An 11545-nucleotide genomic window follows, 5' to 3' on the forward strand; every position below is an offset into this window, starting at 1 on the left:
ATGGGAATGGGGATGGGATGGGATGGGATGGGATGGGGAGAGTATGGGGACGGGGTAATGATGGGGAAGGGGATGTCTGTGGGATGGGGATGGGGATGGGATGGGGATAGGATGGGGATGGGAGTGGGATAGGAGAGGTGGCAGTGGGGATGGAGATAGGGATGGGATAGGGCAGGTGGGATGGGATGGGATAGGATAGGATAGGATGGGGATGGGATGAGCATGGTGTTGAGATGGGGATCAGAATGGGATGTGGGAGTATGGAGATGGAATGGGGCTGGGTAATGATGGGGATGTGGATGGGATAGGAAAGGTGGGGTGGGATGGGGACGGGGATGGGATGGGAAGAGTATGGGGATGGAATGGGGATGGGATGGTTTTGGGGATAGGATGGGGACGGGAATGAGATAGGAGGGATGGTGTGGCGATGGGGATGGGGATAGGAATGGGATAGGACAAGTGGGATGGGATTGGATAGGATGGGAATGGGATGGGGAGAGTATAGGGATGGAATGAGGATGGGATAGGAAAGGTGGGATGGGATGGGATGGGATGGGATGGGATGGGATGGGATGGGATGGGATGAGCATGGCGTTGAGATGGGGACAGGACAGGATGGATGGGGATGGGGATGAGATGTAGAAGGGACGGGATGGGATGGGATGAGGATGGGGGTGAGATGGGAATGGGATGTGGAGAGGATGAGAATGAGATGGGGATGGGGATGGTATGATGCCATGACCCCATGGAAGGAGGAGGAGCACTGGAGCCATAACAGGGTGGGAAAGGAGAAGGGCAGGAGTCGGAGACAGTGGCATCCAAACCCTAAGAATGTCTGAAAGCAATGGGGAAACAGAGGCACAGCCAGGAGGGCTCTCAGCTCAGTGCTTGTGCTGCACTGGGGCTGACCCAGAAGCCCCAACACTGAGGAGCTGCTTGTGGGGCCGATCCACTCACGTAACCCCTGGCCTCACCCCACTGATGGCCTCACTGTGGGCCATGCAATTTTGGGTCATTTTCTGCAGCCTTTTCCCCACAACCCAGGCAAAAAGGGTAAAATCAATCCCAGCACTGCCCTCTGTCTCTCCACACCTCCCTTAATTCATCTGCAGGTTGGGATGCTCAGCACAGCATTCCTCTCCCTCCTCCTCCTCTCCCACACATCTCAGCCTCTCAGGCTCCCCCCTCTGCCACATTTGAGCCAGGACAGTTGGGGGGTTGGTGGAATCCCACTGCCCTGTACAGCCCTGAGCACATGGAGCTGCTGGGGGGAGTCTCTGGTGTCTCCTATGGGGTTGAGCTCAGTATGGCCCTATGGGGAGTGAAGTTAATTTGGGGTTTTTCAGCTTCTCCGATGGCCAAATTGCATAAAACCTGGGAGAAATCCATTTCTTTGAAACCTTTTGGGGGTCTTGAATGTATCCTTATTGAATAAAAGCAGTGCCAGAAGCTGAATGAGGCCATCCAATGCAGTGAGGGAGATTTGCAGGATCTGACCCCGCCAAGCTGCCCCAAAGTGCCATTTGGGGAGAAATAAGCCACAAAAAATAATAGGGAAAAAAAAAAAAAAAAAAAAAAAGGAAGGAAAAGCAGCCTAATTGAAAATCTCCTCCTCCTTCTTGGTGGATCAATTCACTCCTCAATATTAATGAAGTCGCCCTCCCAATTAATTCTGCGCTCGCCTACTGGAGGCCCAGGGGTGGAAACTCATTAATTTCTCACCACCCAAATCCGGAAGAAATAACACCGAAAATCTGCGGGCTGTTCTCCCACTGCGCCGGGGCCGAACCTCCCCGACCCCACACTGCCCCCTGGTACAAAGGGAGCAGCGCGTGGGATGAGCAATTAGCAGCAGTTTAATTGCATGTAGAGGCCGATGGCTTTCTATTGGTTTGGTGGCACAGTCCTGGGGACACCCCGTACCCTGGGTGCTGGCCAGGACCCCTCTCCTCCTCCTGTCTTTCTCTTTGTCACGATTGGGGTAAGAAAATTAAAAGGAATAAAAACACACAGACCCCGAGACATTCCTGAGATATCTTTAATTTAATCTTCTCTCCCTCATTTATTAATGAGCCTTCTTGCTCACTCTCATCCCTGCGGTCCCCTGGCGTGGCTGGAAATGCCCTCTAATCCCCCGCTGTCCCGCTGCCCAGCAGAAGCTCACGCGCTCTGTGTTCTCCTTGCCCTTATCTTATCTTGCCAACTTAATTTGTCTGTCTGTTAGCAAGGCTCAGCTCTGCCTCGTGTCCCTGTTGGAATTCCCAATTGTGCCTGGGGGGGAGAGGGGGAATGTGGCAGGGATGGGATGGGGTGGGATGGGGTAGGATGGGGGTGAGCGTGGGGATGGGATAGAGATGAAGATGGAAATGGGATGGGGATGTGGATGGGGATGGGATGGGGATGGAGATGAGGATGGGAATGGGATGGGAATGGGGATGGAAATGAGGATGAGAGAAGATGGGGATGGAGATGGGATAGGGATGGGATGAGATGAGGGTGGGATGGGATGAGATGGGATGGGATGGGGGTGGAGATGGGATGGGATAGGAATGCAGAGGGAGATGGGATAAAAGAATCTCACAGAGATGGAGATGGAACACGAAAGCCACGGGGCGTAGGATGGATGGGGAAAGCTAGTAGAGCTGGAGAGGGGATGGAAAACCTGCAGGGACAGGGATGGATGGTGCAGACCCAGCTGGGTGCCCTCCGCTCTCCAGGACCCCCCAGTGCACCCCTCCCTGAGGGCAGCAGGAGGCTGCCGGGCCCCGCAGCGTCCTTTGGGCAGAGCTCTGCTCGCACCGAGCGCAGGGAGGGGACGTGAGCTGCGCGGTGGCCGTCGTGTCCTTTTAAAGTCACCCGCTGGCGCTGAGCCCTCCGAGGCGCCGGAGGCATCAATCTCCCCGGGCCGTCGGTGTCAGCTGGGTATTTAGTGAAATGTTTCTTAAATGAACGCTTGATGGAAGAAGAGGGATGGCTGCGCCGTGCCGGGACAAGGTTATCCCTGCTGGCTGCCGGCGATTAACCGCGGGCACGGCGATGGCCGTGACCTGCAGGAGCTGATCCCAAATCTCATCCTAGTCGTGTCTGGGAGCAAAGTACATCTGGGATGGGGAAAGGTGGGGCAGAGCCTGCAGGCAGCTGGGGCAGCAGCGGTCTGACCCAAAGCACCTCCATGGGGTGGGCTGAGTGGGGGTCCCGAATGCGCTGCAGCAAAACGTGTGGTGCCCCCTATTATACGGTCCTGCATTAAATTTGTGGTCCTGCATGTGTGCTGTGCCAGCCCGTGTCACCCTGCGGCCCTGTGTGGTCCCGCTGTACGATCCTACTCCCCACCACGTGGTCCTGCACCCCTCCAGACGTCTCTCCACAGGGCTCTTAGCTCTCCCTCCCCCCACACCCTCAGTCCCTTGCAAATGAACCCCAACGAGGCCCAGCTCAGATGCACTGAGCTCACCAGGTCTCAGCGGGGACACGGGTGGCTTTGGGTGCCGTGCCTCTGCCCTGCTCCCCCTTGAATTTAACCCCATAAAAAGCAAAGGGGACCGCATGCATGCAGCGGCAGCTCTGTGCCACGCACTGCTACTGGGTACAACACGGAGACAGCAGCTGCTGGTGGAGCAACAGGCGAGGTCCCCGTGTCCCCAGATGTCCCCACGTGCACATCGTCCCGAGGGCAAATGCAGTTCCCTTGTGCAAAAGCAATTCCCTTGTGCAAATGCCCATCGCTTGTGCATGCGCCCCCTCAGGTGCAAAAGCATCCCTAGTGCAAATGGGGGGTGGGGGGGATGGGGAGGGAGCTGTGGCCCAGGCTGCAATGTCAGCACACCGGGGTGCAGGACGCACTGCTCAGGGTGCGTTGTGCTCCCACTGCTGTGTGCACCATGCATAATGCATGATGCATAACGCGTGGCTGCAGGCCCGGGCGCTGCTTCGCCACCGCACAGGACAAGGGCAGAATGACAAGTGGGTCCCGCAGGGCAGGCAGCCCGGGGACACCATGGGGACATCGTGGGGACACCACGACAGCATCCCCTTCCAGCACCCCCAGACCTCCCCACCACGCACTGAAATGCGGTGGGAAACTGCTGCCAAAAGGAAAACTGAAGGAAACCCATTTTTTCTCCCCAGATTTGCGCCAAATATCACCAGCTCTGTCCCCGCAGCCCCGAGGACCCACATCTGCCCACCCCGAGCAGTGCTCCCCGTGCACGGGGCTCAGCCTGGGTTTGCAGAGCTGGAGGCGATGGGTGGGAGGAGGAGGAGTTGTTATGGGGCCTGGGAAGCGCTGCTTGATAGTTTTTTTTCCTTGGGCAAAGTCATCTCAACCCAACCCACATCCTCTCAGAAGCCGTCTAGACTTTGATGAATTTAATTTTGCTAAAAAGGGGGAGAAAAAAAAAAAAAAAGGAGAGAGAGAGAAAAAAAAAATCGGAATGAAATTTCCTTTGAAAGCACTGGAAGTTCCCATTGCACCAATGGCAGGAGAGCGGTGGCACAGAGCGGCCGTGGGCTGAGTGCATCCAAAGCTGGAGCACAGCACGAGTGTGCAAGCAGGCAGAACGGCAGTGCTGTGAGCGCTGCAGGGCTGTGGGAGTGCAACGCTGTGAGTGTGCAAGGCTGAGAGCACGCAGTGCTGGATGGATGCAATGCTGTGTGTGCAATGCTGGATGTGCCCAAGGCTGCGTGTGTGCAAGGCTGCAAGAGTGCAACCCCACGTGTATGCGATGCTGTGTGTGCAAGGTTGTAGGCACGCAATCCTGCACGTGTGCAGGGATGCAAGTGTGCAATGCTATGCGTGCAAGGCTGTGTGCAAGGCTGTATGTATGCAATGCTGCCGTGTGCCCAAGCTGCAAAAGTGCAATGCTGGATGTGTGCAAGTCCACAGGTGTGCAAGGCTGTAAGTGTGCAACTGCACATGCACACAGGGCTGGAAGCGTGCAGCGCTGTGCGTCCCAACTTTGGGCCAGGTGTCCACGTTGAGGCTCTTCCTGTCCTCTGCAGGCAATGAGCGACCGCTGCATTATTTATACGGAGGCTGCGCTGCGCGGGAAATCAGGTCAGCCCCCCCCACAGCCCCACGTCCCCCCCTTTTCCCCAGCAGCATCCCTTTGACACACACAAAAGCAGCAATCCCATCTCTCCCGGGCTGCCCTGCTTTAAAAATAATTTTAAAAAGGAACAAATCCAGCCCGCTCCCAACCCACCCCATGGGATGAATGGCTGGGGAGGAGCGCGCGTGGCCGTGACATGTGGAAATCCATCTCTTGGGGCTGGGATAGGGCTGAGTGAGCGGCAGCCTTGGGTTTGGGGGTGGCACAGTGGCAGCCACCATCCCCACGCAGGGATAGCACTGAGACCCCCTTGGTTGTCCCTAAAGGGCTCAATCTGCTGCATGGTGCAGTCTTAGGGAGGGAGGAAGAGATGAGCGAGCAGCAGCTCCCCTTCCTCCTGCTTTGAATTTTTATTAAAACAAACGAGAAACCCGTTACTTCTTAGGAGTACAACAATCCGTGGGAATAGAAAAAGGCTGTACCAGGGGCAGGGGAGAACCCATCCAAATTGCAGGCACGCATCGGGCAGGGAGCTGATACAGACAGCGTGCTTAAATAAAAGGGATCGGGGCACCGTGGGGTGGAGGCAGCGCGTGGTTGGCCCCTGCTGCCAGGAACTGGGTGCCCTGGGTCCCTGCAAGGTGATGCTTTGCATGGGGACACAGGGATGGAGGCAGACCCAGAGCCCAGCGGCGGACAGGGGCCTGTCAGAGACAACGGGGGGTCCCAGGGGGGTTTGGGTGCTGTCAGCACCTCGGCCTGCTCACCCTAAATAGGGAACTGAAACAGGGCAGTGGTGAGCTGGAGCTGGTAAGGGAGCTGCTGCAGCTCCTGGAAAGGCACAGAGCGGGTAGAGGTTGGACAGACCCACAGCCTCACACTGCCCGTGTCTGGCACAGTCTGCGGGGTGAAAAAGGCTATAGGTGGTTGGCATGGGTTGTTCTCCTTCCTGCTTGCAGAGGAGGAGGTCTTCCTGCCCCTTTCTCCTCTCCCCGGCACGGCAGCAGGCTCAGCCTTCGTGCTCTCCTCCTCTCCCTGCTCGTGCTCCGGGTGCCAGCAGTGCCCCATCCGCTCCTCGGTGCGCTGCGATCCAAACCCTGTCCTGCTCTTGGAGGACAAGTCTGGGGGGCCGAGGCAGAGTAGAGCAGGTAGAAAAATAAGGGGGAAAAAAAAAGGACAGGAGAACATGGGGAAAACTCAAACTGGGAGATGCTAAGAGGAGAAGATCCCAGTCCATAGCCCAGGTGGGAGCAGCAGGCATCGGGGCGGTGCGGGGCCGTGGGATGGGAACCCCACTCCTCAGGGCCGGTCGCCTCCTAGAGCTCCTCGAAGAAGGCCACGCGGGACTTGGTGCTCTGTAGGGTGAGCTGCAAGAGAGCAGAGGGGACACGGGGTGACTCCCTCCTCCCGCGAGGCCCCTGCCCCTCTGGAAGCAATGGGAATGGCAGAAGCGGGGATTTCTGGCTGCAGAGGATGGAGGACAGATGCAGGAAAGGGTTGCAGGATGCGCAGCTGCTCCTGCTTGTGCCGCCATCCCCCAAAACTCAAAGGGTGCTGAGGGGCAGCGGATGAGGTCAGAAGCATCAGCAGAGCTCTCGTGGTGGGGAAGCCACAGCAGCCCTGCCTCTGCCCTGCCCCAAACCCGCAGAACACACGCGGGCTGTCCCAATGGGAGCTGCCTTCGATCCCGATGGATGGAGCTGAAGCTGCTCATTCGCTCCCAGGGCTGGCCTCAAGAGCCGAGGCTCTGCAGGACCCCAAAATCCACCTCAGCAAAGCTTTCTGCAGCAAGAGAGAGGCAAAACTAAAAATAATACCCCGCGTCAGAGCCACGCTCCCGTTCGTTAATGGGCGGAATGAGAGATGGAAGACACGTCCTCAGCCGGGAGGAAGAGAAGTGCAGTATTTCAAGCTAACCACCCCAATCTGCGTCCTGGGAGCAGTGCCACCTTCCCAACAGCTGCTGAATCACCACCAGGGTTGCCAAAGCAGCACTAATTGCGAAGGCTTCGTTTGGCCAGGCTGAGCGGCGAGCCGTCCGCAGGGAGCGCGTTCTGCCGTTGCAGGGATCCCAGGCTGAGCCTCCAGCCCTGCACAGCTGCCAAGTGCTTCCCTCTCCCTGCCCGCCCCGCGTCCTCTCCTCACTAATTCCTTCACAGCTCTTAATTCTGAATCCCATTCGGAAAAGCTCTATTGCAGAGGGAGTTTCTGCAGGGGCTTAATGCTGGAGCAGGGCTGGCTCGGCTCTGTTGCATCGCCCCGTCTCTTTGGAGCTGCAGCCTGGGCTGGGTTTGGGCTCTTCCAGCAGAAAGTGCTCCAGTGAGAGGCACTCCTCTTCCCCAGAGCCTGGGTCACATCCCAGGGAATGCAGTGCAAAACACAAGTGGCACACAGAGGGTCACACGGCTGCTCCAACCCACGGCAGGGGCTGCGTCCTCCTCACCTTACCCAGCCGCACGCTCAGTGCTCCAAAAGGGAACAGAGCTGAGGCAAAGCAGGGATGCTCTCCCCAGGCTCTTAAGAAAGATTCAACCCCCCACAACCTCCCTCTCCCCACAGCCTCACGGGGCTCCCCTCCAGCAGCAGCTCCGTTTGCCCAACAAGGGGAAATAAATGCACACACAGCACGTGGCCGAGGCCGAGTGATTAACAGCCAGTTACATTTTCGTCAGCGCAGAGAAGGGGGAAAAAAAAAAAAAATTGATTTACAAGCAGTATTATGATAATCTCCTTCCTGCAGGAGGGAGGGGGGTGGGCTCCTCACTGCACTGCCAGAGCCAGCAAAGAAAATTTAGAGAGGGAGAGGGAGCGCAATTAAGCAGCCAGAGCTCCAATGAATCAGAACAGGGAGAAGGGAACGGTCCCACTCCCCACAGGCCCACGCTGGGGCTGCTCGGAGCTCTGCCTTTACCCAGAGCTGTTGGACTTACTTGATTTAAGAAAATAAACAACAACAGTAACAAAAAAACCCACCAGTAAGTCCCTCCTCGGCAAACCCACTTTCCAGCAGCTAACCCAATAAGCGCAGCGCTGCTGCCGGCACACGGAGAAGCCACGAGGGCTGCAGGAGAACCCCCACATGGCCACTGCCACACAGGTCGGGGCCACGTCCCGGCCCCTTCCCCCCTGTGCCACCCCTGGGCACGTTCTGCTGCTGCTCAGAAGGAGATTCTCAGTCTCTGCTAAACCCAAGGCGAGTGCTGCAGGCTGTAAATCCTCTTTACTGCCGCCCCCGCTCCCCTCCGTGTCCTCTCCATCCCTCCAGCAGCCGGACGGACCTTTCCATTCACACATTTCCTTTTTAAAACCCAAGCCTTCCCCATTCTCCCCCCCATCTCCTGTTCCCTCCTACTCCCACACCACCATTTATTCCCTCCCAAGCACGGGGCCCGGAGCACAACTTTCCCCCAGCCTCCATCGCTTTGATGAGAGCGCTTAAAAGAGAGGAGATGACACTCCGGTTGAAGGAAACACTTTTCAAAGGCTGCCACAAAAATAGCTGATAGGCCTGACGCTTTCTGCTTTCCTTTTGCTCCTTGTAAACAAGGAAATTAGGCTGCTCTGTCCCATTTTAGCTGCTGGGGAGTTTCACTTCCCGGCTCCGAGGCGCGGAAGCAAACACCTTGTCTGTTTTGGGGCAGAAATAAAACGAACCCAGCAGAGATACGGGCTCACAAAGCAGGGGTACAGGATGCCTCTCTTGGATTAGGAAGGGGATTTGTGCCTGGAGCTGCTTTGCTCACCGATACCACATCCAGGCTCCGCTCCACGCTCCATCCCTGCAGCTCCCAGGGTGACAGCACGGCACTGGTGCTGCTCCTCCTACAGCCACTTGCTGGGTGCAGGCCCCTTTTTGCAGCATGCAAACTTTCTTCCCATGGTGAGAAAAAGCATGCAGATGGCAACAGCCCCGTTCTGCAGCCCAGCAGCATCCAGGCCACCGCAGTGCCCGCAGCAATGGACGCACACAGCCCCACGCAGCTCAGACTGCTCTGTCCCACCCAGAGCAGCGTTGTTTTTGCTATAAGATGAGGCTCTTGAGGTGCATCACCACCTTCCTCCCCCTGGAATGGCCGCAGTCCCCCAACTCCCCAGCTGGCTGCTGGAGCACAGCTGCTTTCTGCAGTGCCCAGCACATTCCTATGTGCCACCACCTTCCTATGGGTGACACGTGGCCGTGCCCACAGCTAGCAGCCCAGTGTCCTCAGCGTGCAGCAGAGGACAGGGCAGGGGGCAGCCTGAAGGTGAGAGGATAAGGACAAGCCCACAGCAACCTTGCAGATGCCCATGCCTGAAAGGAACCATGCTGTGTCCGTGGGAAAAGTGCTGCTGATGGCTCAGTGCAACACAGGGCTCGTGGTGACACCAGACCCCAAGCAGCCTATCCCCATTCCTGCTGTGCTTCCCATCCCAAGTGCCCCTACAGCAGAAAATCAAGCAGCATTCACCAGATTTCAGGGTGATGCTGCGCTGCAAATAGGATCAGTGAGAGAAGCAGCTGGCAGCAGCACTATCAGCATTGGCCCATCCCAACACAGCTGTCTGCACTGATTTCCGTGGGCAAGAGCAGCGCTGGGTGAAGGGAGCCAGCTCCAGCCCTGGGGAAACACTGTAGAAAAGCCTAAAGGCAGCCTGGTGGGCAGCGTTCAAAGGAGCAGAGCAGCGCTCAAGGACACAGCAGTTTGGCTGGGAATGGGCACAGAGATTTGCTCCTTGCCCGGATACTTCAAAGGGCTTAAATCGCAGTAAATAAGCATGACAGCACAAGAAGAAAAGCAACCGGAATGAAAGACCCGATTGTGCTCATGTTTTAGAGCAGCAGCCTGTCCTGGGAGGTTTCCTACACTGGAGGATGAGAGTAACTGCCTTTTTTTTTAATATTCTACTGCAGTCTAAGGCAGCAAACCCTCCTGAAGCCAAGCCAGCTGGAGCCAGCAGCACCAGCCCACGGCGCTACAGAGAAATCAGTTTCCAGATGAGGTGCTTGTGCTGTGCCCACAGAGCTCGTAAAATAGGATTAGCATGTTAACCACGTAATTAAACATGAAGAACTTCGCAGGCGTCTTCAAAGGCAGGCAACAAAACCCGGAGGTCACAATGCAGCGCTCGCTGTGTGCCTGGTTTCAGCACGGGGCTCCTCCCCAGCACTGCATCCCGCTCAGCTGCTGGGTGACTTTTTCTTAGACTGCTGCTTTCCCTCCCTGTGTCACAGCCACAAGTGGATTTCACCGCATTCAAGGTGTCTCAGAGCTCCTCAAACCAATGGGTAAGGAACAGCGGGTATCAACAGGCAACAAACAGCCCCACGGGGACCGCTGACATCTCCCCAGTGTGGGCTTTTTGCTCTAAGGAGACGCTGGGCAATGAGAGCAGCCTGGCGTGGGAACACCAGCATGGCTCTGGAGCGACAGTGACCCACACACAGCACTGCCCCGCAGTCCCCAGATGGCACCAACCTGTGCTGATCACTTCTGGTCACGTGCTGGGGAGAAGGTGCATCTGAAGTGTGTTCCTGCATCTGCTACGGAGCTCCAGAGGTGCTGGGAAACTGCTCCCCAGCCAGGGCTCTGCTAGCCCTCAAAGAAACTTTTAACAAAGGTTTTTTCCAACCCAGTTTGCCATCACTGTAGTACCTGCATTGCTTCTTCCTTTAGTGCTACAACTCAAAACTTGCTAGGCTGCGGGTGCACGCAAGATCAGTCGTGGAAAGAGCAGAGCAGCTTCCCCAAACACAACTTCCCTCCGGGCACATGAGCTCCTGGCTCAGCCTGCTGCCCAAGGCTGCTCCTCGGAGCACTGCCAGCTCTGTGAGGGAGACACACAGCACTGGCAGAGCAGAAAGGAGCAGTGTGCAGCAGAGGCAGGGGACGAGGCACACGGCAGCGTGGCAGGGTCACCCCTGGGATTCAGCTGGCTCACAAGAGCAATTGGCTAGCAGCTCCATCAGGCTGATGTGTCACACCATGCCTGTCTCCCTGCTCCTGGGGCACACAGGGATAACTCTGCTGGCCTCTAGCAGGAGGCAGCACGGGAGAGCTGGAGGAGACAATTACTCAGTGAACACTCAAATCTCAAAACCATCTCCCCAGAGGCAATGCTAGAAGTGCTATTTGAGTCATTTAAAAAGGGCTGGTGTCCACGAGCACAGCCTGCAGGGAATAACCCTGATCCCTAGGAAAAGCACAGGAAACCTTTTCTATTCCTAGTGGCTGTTATTTCTCAGGGCTGGGGAAAGCTGGCAGCAGAGGAGAGCCCAGCAGAAGAGCTGCCCCAAGGTGCCACACTAGCCAATACCATGTGCTGTCCCCTTGCTGCACACTTCCCAAGCCCTACCTGCAGACACTGGCTGTCCCCTGCTGCCAGCTTTTCACTGCCCTGATGCTCTCCAGACACACAGACACAGGCCACACATCCACGTGCTGCCCCACTCCAAGACAGAAGTGCAAATGTTCAGTCTGATATAACAGCTTTGGCAGCAACAGTGAGAAGGAAGT

Source organism: Meleagris gallopavo, chromosome 17 (genome assembly GCF_000146605.3).
Source record: "Meleagris gallopavo isolate NT-WF06-2002-E0010 breed Aviagen turkey brand Nicholas breeding stock chromosome 17, Turkey_5.1, whole genome shotgun sequence".
Classification (NCBI taxonomy): Eukaryota; Metazoa; Chordata; class Aves; order Galliformes; family Phasianidae; genus Meleagris; species Meleagris gallopavo.